Source organism: Marmota marmota, unplaced genomic scaffold, assembly GCF_001458135.2.
Source record: "Marmota marmota marmota unplaced genomic scaffold, marMar, whole genome shotgun sequence".
Lineage (NCBI taxonomy): Eukaryota > Metazoa > Chordata > Mammalia > Rodentia > Sciuridae > Marmota > Marmota marmota.
The window spans coordinates 1774793-1786666 of record NW_026000019.1 but is presented as its reverse complement, the minus strand read 5'-3'; the positions used below and the strand labels follow the sequence as shown (position 1 = coordinate 1786666).

Sequence of the window (11874 nt, the reverse complement as noted above, 5' to 3'; positions counted from 1 at the left end):
GTGCTTTATTTAAATAAGTGAGAACATCAAAGGGATTCTGTGGGAATAACTTCCTGAAAAAAAAAAAAAAAGGCAAAAAAAACTTGGTTGAGGCTTAGCAGGTTACACCCACCTCCTCTCCTTCCAGGCTGCTATGTTTGAACCTAGGGCTGTTTGAGCCAATGGGCAGGATGTGACCATAAACTGAGTAGTCTCCAATCAGTAGGATTTCACTGAGAGTTTTCAGAAGAACAATGCCCCTGTCTTGAGATGACTCAAACAAACACTAATTCATTCATGGCCCCCAACCAAGCACACTTGCACTCAACTTTTTTGATATCTCATCTACAAAACTCTTTCTAAATCAAGGCTGCAAGATTTAATCTTATAGTTTCTTGATTTTAAATTTTATACTTAATCCAATTTCTTTTGAGTTAACCATTGTTTATGGCATAAAGAAGGGGCCCAACTTTATTTCTTTGCCTGTTGATATTCTAGTGGTTTTATCACTAGTTGTTGAGAAGACTACTCTTTCCCCATTAAATTAGCTTAGCATTTTGGGGCCATAAATACAGGGTTTATTTAGGTACTGTTAATTCTTTTGCACTGGTATATATATTTTTTGTCCTCTTAAAAATATCATGCTGGATGGATTGCTAGTGTCTTATAGTAGTTTTCAAATTGTTAAGTGTTCTCTGTAAAAATCATTTGTGCTTCTGTGTCTCTTTCCATTTCCATGTGAATTTTAGGATTAATTTATCAATTCTGAATAGGAGAAGCACCTGGGATTTTAACACATATTATATTGAATCTACAGATAAGTTTTGGCTATAGTGACATTTTAACAACACTAAGTCTTCCAATATGTGAACTTGGGATACTTTTTCTGCCTATTTGTGTTGCTTTTATTTGTTTCAATGACTACTTGCAGTTTTTGGAGTACCAGTCTTGCATCTCTTTTCTTAATTATATTCTTATGTGTTTGATTATTTTTTATGTTTTGAAATTTATTTTCTTAACTGTATCTTTTTGGTTTGTTTGTTACTGTTTACAGAAATGCAATGGAATTTTGTATATCGATAATAGTGTTTTGGCAGTGTTTGCTTCAACCATTGCCTTGATCTCTCTGTCTCTAGAGCTGTTATGCTTCTTTCCTCTGTTGGTTTCACACCCAGCTCTGCTCATTTTCAGTTAATTGCTACAGAGTTGTAAAGGTCTCTGTTCTTATGAACTGCCCCTTTTGTGGAATAACATTGGTGCCACTGCATAAGAAATGGGTATGAATAATGAACTACTTCTCTCAGAGTGACATGCTGCTTTGCAAGTAAAAATCTGGGTAGGTGGTAGTTATTAGTTGTTTTGGTTTTCTTTCCCAGCATAGAAACTCTGATCTAAAAGTGAACTGGGTGGAGATGGGTGGGACAAAGTTTTCTAATCCTGGTACCTGGGATAGAACTTTCTCCCTGCCAGTGGTACAGGTAGGAAAAAGGATGTCCTAGACCTCTTCCTGCCCTTGCTTGCAATTGCAATTCTGCCACATAGAGTTGGGGTAAATGAAAAATACTGGTGTTCTGCTGTGCAGAAGAAGCCCTGGTCTGAATAGAGATCCCCATTCCTCTTGGCTTAACCCCCAGAAATAGAGCTTCTGAAACAAAGGGCTGCTTTTGTGAATGGGAACGGAAGGAACACATTTGGCCCCAGTGTCACTGACACTCACTGTTTTTACAGAGATTTAGTAGATTTCCTGAGTGAACATTTCTATCTGTGCTATATCGTGCCCTCAAGACAATTTCAAATATCTTTGAGTGGTCACTTTAAACAGTTACAGCAAGGTATGATTGTTTAGCTGGGGAAAGGTCTGTCACACATCTACCCTGGAAGTGTGCTCTTTACAAATTTGTTCTTGAAGTTTCCCACATAAAAATCCTAGCACTCACCTTACAATTGCTACAACCTCAAATTTAGTTTCTACTTGAATAAGAAGGAAAATTAAGAGTACATTTATATTTAGTAAAGGCACACTGAGAGTTGGTGTTGAAAATATTTTAATTCTATCAGCCCATTTTTTAAATTTAAAAGCAATTTCCTAACAGACTTTGACCCAATTTTTAGCCATCCTTCATATGGTCCTTGATGGATCTATGAATTTTCTTCATGGCCACAGTACATCTTTTTTCATATAGGATTTTAATTTATATTGGAAATGAGAAAAACTGACATGTTGAAATGATGCTGCAACATAATTATTTTGTCTGAAATTCACTTTTATTAATCATATAGTATGTTAATTTTCTCTAGAGCTCACATCCATTCTTAGCTGAAAGAGATAGACATTTATGGATGCTCATGGCGATTCTTTGTTTAATTTACTTAAAAATATATCCTAACAAAGCTAAGGTTTCTCATCTATGTATCAGTGTATAGTTTATGAAAATTCAGACTCTTGTAATTTGAGTATCCACTTGTGTTTTTCTTTAATGGAGATTTACAGGTAATTATATTTAAAATTTACTCTAAGTTTACTGAGTATAAAACACAGTTTAATTATTGCCAGAAACACTAAAGTTTTGCAGCATAGACATTTTACTGAGATGATCTACCATTCGTTGTAAAATATATTTTGTAAAGAAATATGGTATTGGGAAGTAAAATACTTCTGTACAAATACTTAAAATTGGCTTTGGAATTGGGTATTAGATACAAGTTGGAAGAATTTGGAGAGATACAATAAAAAGAGTCTAAATTTCTTAAAGACACTGTTGTATAAATATGCACAAGAAAGCTGCTTTTGATAAGGACAGAAGGAATTGGAAACTAGAGATGAAGGCAATGTGAGGCATGGAGGCATATATTGGAGTGATATGGTCACAAGCCAAAAAATAGTTGGCTTCCATAATAGCTGTGAGAGAAAAGAAGTATATATTCATACTCATTCTGAGCCTTTGGAGCGTGCACAGCCTTGCCAACAATTTGATTTCAGTCCTGTGATACTGATTTCAAGATTCCAGTCTCCAGAGCTATATGCTTACAAATTTCTATTGTTTTTAGTAATCAAGTTTATGGTGATTTGTGATTTTGGCTGCAGGAAACTAACCCAGATTTGACTGTGGGTGTTATTCTAATTACCTCTGAAAAGGGAGCACTGGATCAGAGGGTATTTTTCCATTGAGAATTCGTGATAAATAGCATAATTATTCCCATCAATAAAAGATCAAATATGCCATTGAAGAAAGTCTTTGCTCATTTATTTATTTTGTCACCATTTAAAAGTTAAGTGGACGATTTAACAAATTCACTATTATTAATATTGTGCATTTGTCAAATACCAAGATATGGAGGAAACCTAAATAAACATCTTCCATTATAAAACTCACATAGAGGTCAGGATGCTAACATATAAAGAGAATTGTTAAACTCCTCAGTGAGTGCCTTGTAGAAGTCAGTCTATCGGCGTGACCTAAAATGTGTCCTTGTGAAGTGCTATGATATTTCTGCCCGCGCTGGAAGCCCACACTAACAGCAACCAATGGGGCAGGGATTTGGAAAAGAAAACATATTTTATTCAGGACTCAGTAACCTAAAACTTTTGAGCCATTTACACAAGAAGTAAAAATAAAAGAAGTCAACATGAAGGAAGGAAGGATGGGAAGAGAGAGCTGTGATTGCAATAATTGCAGAAGAGAAATCTCATCTTTGGGACTTGATCTGTTGTTCTCATGGGTGCATATGGGAGATGATAATTAGCTAGAACACTTTCCCTTGATTCCACTGCCCCTGCCTAATCTGTTCAGGATACATTACTCATTTTGATTCAGCAAGAAACTGAAAACTTCAACATAGAAAAGAGATAACATGCCCACTTTGCATTTTGCATAATTCATCTTTTAAAAATAAAAAGATGAATGATCAATCTGACATAACTGTGGAATCTAGAAGAAATGAAGTGAGTATGTATGTACAAAGTGTATTCCTAATATTTCTAGTATTAATTCAACCAATGTCTACCCCTAAGTATATAAAGTGGCTAAAAATAAACTGCTCATCAAAACCTTGGCTTTAAAACTGGGAAATATGGAATAGTACCAGGACTTTTAAGAGATGAGAATGAAACTTGGAAATTTGTGCAGCAGTTTATAGTGTCCCTGAAGATAACTATTTCTGTTACCAGGAAATCAATATTTGATAGACCTACTGCTCTTCTAAGAGCTTGGAGGGCAAGCAACTAGCAGATTAAACCAACATGGTCTTCATCATCCAATTTATAATAAAACTGTTAAGAATGCCTTTAAAGTTCAATTCCTTCACTTAAATATTTAGAGCATCCTTAATGATCCTGAAGATCTTAATATTGCAAAGCAGAACTAAAATTCTAAGTCCTGTGATACATAGATATAACATTGATGTAGTCATTTACCTATTAAATTGGTTGGTAAAAAAAAATACATGTTTTCACTCTTATTTAAGAAATGTTCAGGCTGGAGTCGTAGTTTAGTGGCAGAGTGCTCACCTAGCACATGTGAGACCCTGGGTTCGATCCTCAGCACCACATAAAAATAAATAAATAAAATAAATAAAATAAAATATCTTTTATTTATTTATTTTATGTGGTGCTGAGGATCGAAGATATGTCCTTCTACAACTACACACACACACACACACACACACACATATATATATATACTCACATATATTAAAAAAAAGAATTTAAAACAAATGTTCACTGAAACCAAGATTTCTCTGTTTCTTTTAACATTTTAAGCTGGAAAAGAAAAACACCACCTTATTTTGCAATAGTAGTGGGCTTTTTAGTGTGGTATGTTAACTCTTCTGTTTCACAGACAGTGTTAATGAGGACATGTCTTTAATTTAACCTTCGGTTTTCAAGTAATCAGTACTCTGTTTTTCCTTAGTTACAGATTCAAGATAACCCTGGCTAGCAATCCTGCAAACTAATTTGGTCAGTCCTAACTCTCCCCAAGCTCAACTTACACTCCTCTAAGCCTAGTGTCTTTGTCTTTCTTTCACTCAAGTGCTTGAAATGAGCTTTCCTATACCCAGTAATACTTAAAATCTGGTCTCTATGAATATTTCTCTGTATTTTTAGCAATTCTCTTCTCCTTTTCTGAATTAAAGTTATTTGTTTTTTTTGTTTTTTTTTTTTGCTGTGGTAGTTTCTTTTTCTTTTTTTCTTTTGTACTGGGGATTGAAGCCAGGGTTGCTTAACCACTGAGCCACATCCTCAGCCCTTTTTAGGTATTTTTATTTAGAGACAGGGTCTCTCTGAGTTGCTTAGGGCCTCACTAAATTGCTTATACTGGCTTTGAACTTGCGATTCTCCTGTCTCAGCCTGTTGATCTGCTGGAATTACAGGCGTGCACCACTCAGCCCTTTCCAGTTTCCATTTTTGTTATTAATAGATTTTAAAGTCTTAACTCATATGTGATTAGAATTAAATGTTTTATGTATACCTCTTTTTCTTCTACCTTCAGAAATAAGTGTATTTTATGAGGTAAGTCTATTTTAATCTCTCTTTTTTCATCTCATCCTCTTTGATCTTAGGGAGGTTCTTGGTTAATCTGGGTTTACCCTAATATTTTCTTAGAAACAACATGGAATATTGGTTAGAGTGATTATGATGGTTACCTATAATCAGTTTTTAACTCTGTCCCTTATTAGCTTTGTGACCATGGGCACAGATTATTAATCCATCTGTGCCTCTGTTTTTCTGCTTGGAATTGAGTAGTACCTATGTCAGATGGTTTCTAGAATAAAGGAGTATCGACACGTGGGGTAGTGAAAAGTCAACATGACAAAAGAAAAAAGAAGTCAGCATAAAGGAAGCAAGGGAGGGGAAGAACTATCTAGAAATTTTAATGCTGAACACGTGGTAAGCATTCAGTAAGCTGCCTATGTTTACTCATGGGTTTTGCTCATTCCATTTTCGTACTCTATTCTCTAGGTTTATCATCTAGCATTTTCCTTTATCATAAAACAAAATCTTAACACACACATTTATTTTCCTTTGAGTCAATTTTCTATATTAATGCCTTCTAGATTGCCAAGTTATAAAGAAAATATAAACAGTCTGTTCTCACTTTTTGGTAACCCTTTGTTGATAATTATGAAAAAACAGAATGAGACATTGTAATAGTGAAGGTGGAGTATTTCATAAATAATAGTAGGCAATGGCATTTATGAGAGATTGTTGATATATGGAATTTTAGGAGAAATAGGTCAAAGGATCAATAAAATATCATAGTCAACAAACTCAACAAGAAATAACCTGTTGGAAGAGAAAAAAATCATATACTATTTTGCTCTAGGAAGAAAATAGTATGATATAAGTTTAAAGAAATCAATGCAGAAAATATTTATTGAAGATGATTTGAAAGTGATGAAATGCCAATAATAATTATAGGGATTTTATATATGATGTTTTTATTTCTAACAATATTGAAATTCATGATGTTGAACCCATTTTTCAGATGAAGAGATAAAAAACTGTACATTCAGATATATTTATATGTTATCTTTTGAATAATAAACATCACATATTTATTTAATAACGACTATAAGGCAGTACGCATATTGGGCATAAACCACTGTTTAATTTTCATATGTACTTTTAATGTAAGAATTGTATGTTGTGTTTACATATGTGCTTTAGTGGACCAATTTTATAGTTTAAGGCTGATTTTAAGCTTTCAGACTGAACATGTTACAGAAATTACAGCACAATTTTAGAAGAAAAAGAAATGCTAGAGTATGAATAAGAGCCATGCTTTGAGTTGAAATACAAGAGATGAGGTCAGATATTTTAGAAAAGTAGTACTTCTGTTTGCAATGAACTGTAAAAATAAAATAAAATAAACTATAATCTGTTCACTAAAATATCCCATTAGAAGATTATGTTTTTGGAGGATTTCAATGGAGAAAACCAAGAATGTTGTGTTGGGCTCTTTACAAGATTATTTCTTTTTAAATGAGGGCTTTGGGTGAACAAACATTGACTTTCTTTAAAGTGCAGAATTTCTCTGACTAGCCATGTGATGATGTAACAAATGACATTTTTCTTATTTAAAAAAATTGTGTTATGCTAAAGAAAATCAGCACTCCTGAAAGAGTGCTTGAAGCGCCCTGGATTTGATCTGGCACCACAAAAGCAATTAGAGGAAGAGAAGAAGAAGGGAAAGGAGGAGAAGAAGAAACACAAAGAGAAAAGCAGTGCATTTTAGAGAAAGATTTCCAAGAAGAAAACAGTTGTGGTGATTTTATCGATTAGATTGTTTTGACAATTTTGCAATAGAAGATTGTTGTGGTAACATGAGAGGTAAGCTTTAATTATCCAAGACTCATTGCCTCCATACTGTCCTTCAGAAAGGAAGTTACCCTCCCTTGTATTTCATAAAGTCAGTTATAGATTAAGGAAAGTAACTCTGGTAAAATACTAAGGGTAAAGTTCAGAGACACTGGACTATTGTTTATCCACTACTTCAAGACTTAGGCCTCAGTGTTCAATCACACCAGGAGAATAAGTAGTATCATAAAAAGAGAAGACTATACAGGTAGCAGAATATGGATAGAGAATTAGTTTCACTTATTTTGTGTCTATGTAATTGCAAAGCGTGGACTCTAAAGGGAGCAGCTGGTTATTTCTCAGACACATATGTCTTAATGATCCACCACCCATATGTGGTTCTCAAAGTTTAATAACTCATCAGCATTACCATAAAACTTGATGGGAATTTGTAAAACATAGACAACTACAACTGCTTATTTCTGTATGAGTTTTATGTAAGGTATTTTGCTAGGAAGACCCATTTTGGACTATTTGGTGAGTGTTTCTTTTTTTCTTAGTAATTGTCCTATCAAACAGGTCTGACCTGACAAGGACCATGGTGTTATAAAGCAAAACCAAAACCAATTGAAGAACAAATAGTCAGTCTGGGAAACAAAACCAGTCCATTTCTTAAGTCTTTGCTGCTACTGCTAAGTCACCCTCAAGGACTCAGTTGGCTCTAAAACAAATTGCAGAAAATGCATCTTTGAAGTTTTAAGGAACTCAACTAGTGAACATTCTAAAAAGGATTCAGAAGTGAATATATTGCTAGAATGGAGATCCTTACTGTTATTGATGGATGTAGAATGAAATATTCAAATAGAAGAGGATTCCACTGAAAAGAAAACTATCCTAGTACATCTGATGAAATTATGAGGAGACATGTGACTGGTAGAAGTAGCCCCTGAGGACAGGTACTTTATGCAAAGAATTGGATGACCTATCCTATCACAGTCAAGCTTGTCTGCTTCTTTGTTACTTTTGCTGCAAGGAGAGATGCCTGAGCCCACATTTGTTATTGTGAAATAGCTCTTTAAAATTGGAACAATAAGAAAGGGCAGCGTAACTATATGAAACCCCTGATTTATTTTATTGTGTGGAAGATTCACCTAAAGGGTAAAAAGGAATCAATAGTATTACTAGGAGAGCTGCTCTACAAGGATTTCTATTTGGAAATGTATGTAACTAAATTTAGGGGTGAAATATGGCAGTGTTGATAGTATTTAGAATATCATTTAGTGGAAAACAAGACACAAGAAGCTCTAAACACAGTAAGTAGATAAAGGGAGGAAGAAATTTGATTAATGTCATAATTTAGAAGATAGCAGAGGGACTAATGTCAGGAAATGACATTGATCATGCATAAATTGAGAATGAAAATCAGTCCATACGGAGTCTCCTCTATTCTACTATATTGGAAGGTGAGAGGAATTCATTACTATCCATCTATATGCAGACACCCTTCATTTCCACCACCACCTCAATACACAATCCAAACATTGTGTACTATCAGGAAATACAAATGCAGTCATCAGACATGAATGTCGATTGTGGCTCAAGACACAGAGCCTACTATAGAATCTAATAGCGATTCAATGGACCTTATTTTGCAGAAAGCATGGAGCAAACAGAATTCTGGAGTGGATGACTTGAAAACAATTGTGCCAACGTGTCACTCCCTCCCTGTCTGCAGTTTGGCTGGGTCACTTGCACAATGCTGAACATGTCCCAGAAACTACTGCCCCTCACAAAGGTTTATTTTTTCCCAGCCCTGCCTTGAGTCCAGAGTCAGGGGACAGTGAGGTATTTGGATAGGTACAATTAAAGTGTGGGAATCAAACCTAGATTATTCTTAGTTTACTTTGTTTTTCTACCCATCTTCCATGACCAGGTAGCTCAAACCAAGAAAGAGTGAGTATTTTTCTGGAAGAATTGCTATTACCTGGTTAGTGTTCTCAATTAAATTGAAAGGTGTTTTTTGTATTTTAAACCTCTTTTTTATGTAGTATTTTGCTTCAGGGTCCAGACTTCTATTCATGGGGATCACTGCTGGATTGTTTATTCTGATAGGTGTGCAGAAAGGTAGCACTTAACTGCCATTCAATCTTATTGAATAGAGGGTGTTTACAACAGGAAAGACCTAATGAGTCTCAAAGTGATCAAAATATACACCAGTCCCAAACATCATTCTGGAAAAAGGTGTCTCTCTCTGCCTAAAAACAACAGTAAAAAACAAATAAAAAAATGGGAAAAGGGGAATCCCAAATGCGAAAAGACAGGGTACTGGATGTAATACTTTATTTGGAATTTTTCTCCACAATATTTTAATGGAGTCTACTTTCCCTTTCCTATCACTGATGAGATGGAACATGTTTTCTTGATCTTATTTTTCTTCTTATATTTGAAAAAGTGCACATTATGCTTTTGCCATTTTGTAATCATCCTAAATTTCCTAGAAGTGATTAAAAATAATAATATATGAATATCTTACAACTGACATAAAATCTTTAGATGACTACAAGTACTTCTTCTCTTGTGTCTGCTTTAGTAAACTTCCTCATTCATATCATCCTCATTGTTAGTCTTTTTCTTTTTCTTTTGCTAAACAAAACACAAATTTAAACTTAATATTATAATTTCACTAAATTTATGTATAATTTTTCTACTTCATTTTTCATTTTACTTTGGGATTTCTTTTTATTAGCTGAAATGTATTGTTTAAGTAAATGTATGGAAGTCCAATTTTTTAAAGTCTGACTTCATCCTTTTAGAAATTCTTTCCCAGATAGTTGGAGAAAGGATTATAAATTAATGATTTTTGTTGACCTTTTTTTGTAGGTTATACATTTTATTTATACACATGTTATCTTTTTTGGATTTAACTTTTATCAATACTATGCCACAGTCATAACCTTGTGTTTTTAGCAAAAGAGGTAAAATTTTACATTAATTTACTTAAAGAACTGGGCAACCATAACAGACAATGAAAGCATGGAGTCTGGGTCAGGAAAGTGGAGCCTCTTCTACTCAGACACATATAAACATCCCACCAATACAAAGGCACTTGTGGTTGCCTTAGAGATAACGTTATGAATAGTATGGTTTTGCAATACAATCCAGGTGAAGTCCTTGCAAGTATTTTAAGTAAATTTCAGTGACTTGATATTCAAGTCTGAACAAGATATTTAATGTTTTCTTTATGGTAAATACGATGTCCTTGAGCTGAGGTACAGGATTGTCCTCTAGAACCTTTGCATAAGGCATAGGGATGTCTGTACTTGTGACCCAAACAGCAGGAGCATCCAGGAAATGAAGTGCAGAGTTTTCCATGATTCTGGCACACATTTCAGCTCCTGCTCTAAATTGTGGTCAGCCTCCTTCCACAATTATGATGTGATTTTTCTTCATGACACTGGCTTCTATGGTGTCAATGTCCATTGGTCTGATGGTAGGCATATTTAGTACCTCATATTTAATTCCCTCTTTAGATAGCACCCTTGCAGCTTCTGAGCAGTGGCCCCAGTTCTTGAGTGGGAAACCACCCTTATGTGTCCCTTGCCTTTCTATTTTGGCTTTTCCAACAGGAATCAGACAATCTTTGGATTGAGCTTCTGCAGGAAATTCAAAGGGAACTCCATACATCAATTCATTCTCTAGTACCACCACTGGATTGTTATCTCAAATGGCTGATTTGATGAGTCTTTTTACATCTTCTGAATTCCAGGGGATGACTACCTTCAAGCCTGGGCAGTGCCAGTACCATGTGGCAAAACACTGTGAATGCTGGGCAGCTATGCTTGTCTATGCACCATTGGGCCTCCTGAAGACTATGGGCACAGGCTGGAGTCTCCCAGACATATAGTAGGTCTTGGCTGCTGAGTTTATAACCTAGTCAATAGCTTGCATGGAGGAATTGAAGGTCATAAATTCACAAATGGGCCACAACCCAACATAGCTGCACTGACAGCAATTGCAGTAAAGCCCATCTCAGATATGGAAGTATCTATAAACTTCTTTTCTCCGTATTTCTTACACAGGCCAGGCTAACCTTCTATTCCCTGTCATACAGAGCAACTTCTTTCCTAAGCAAAAATACCTTTTTACCTCTTTCCAGTTCCTCATCCATACCTTGATTTATAGCATTACAACTGTCATCTGCAGTGACATCAGTGTGGTCACGTGAAAGCACCTCCTCAGCAGGCTGGGAACCTGCTATGGGAGTCTCCACACCAGGCCAGCTAATTCTGCAATCTTTACCATGTTGATTTTTGTTTACTTTTTAACTAAAATTTGACTATGGTGATCTATTTTGCATCCTGTGACCAAATGAGGCATTTGATATCATTTCATTCCTATTATTATTCATATCTTTTGGTCTCTTTCTAGAATTTGAGATTTGCTTTAAAAAAATCAGTGTCAGCATTTTAAAGTATAACAATTTAATTCTAAGTTACTTGGTTTTGAAAAGGGTTTTACTCATACTTTTAATATTTTTTTTAATTTATTTTTTTTATTGGTTGTTCAAAACATTATAAAGCTCTTGATATATCATATTT

At 34.8% G+C, this 11874-nt stretch overlaps 1 pseudogene; it reads right to left on the bottom strand.

The window, feature by feature from the left end:
- Positions 1 to 10237: 10237 nt before the first annotated feature.
- LOC107147194 lies at positions 10238 to 11578 on the bottom strand (annotated as a pseudogene).
- Positions 11579 to 11874: the final 296 nt, after the last annotated feature.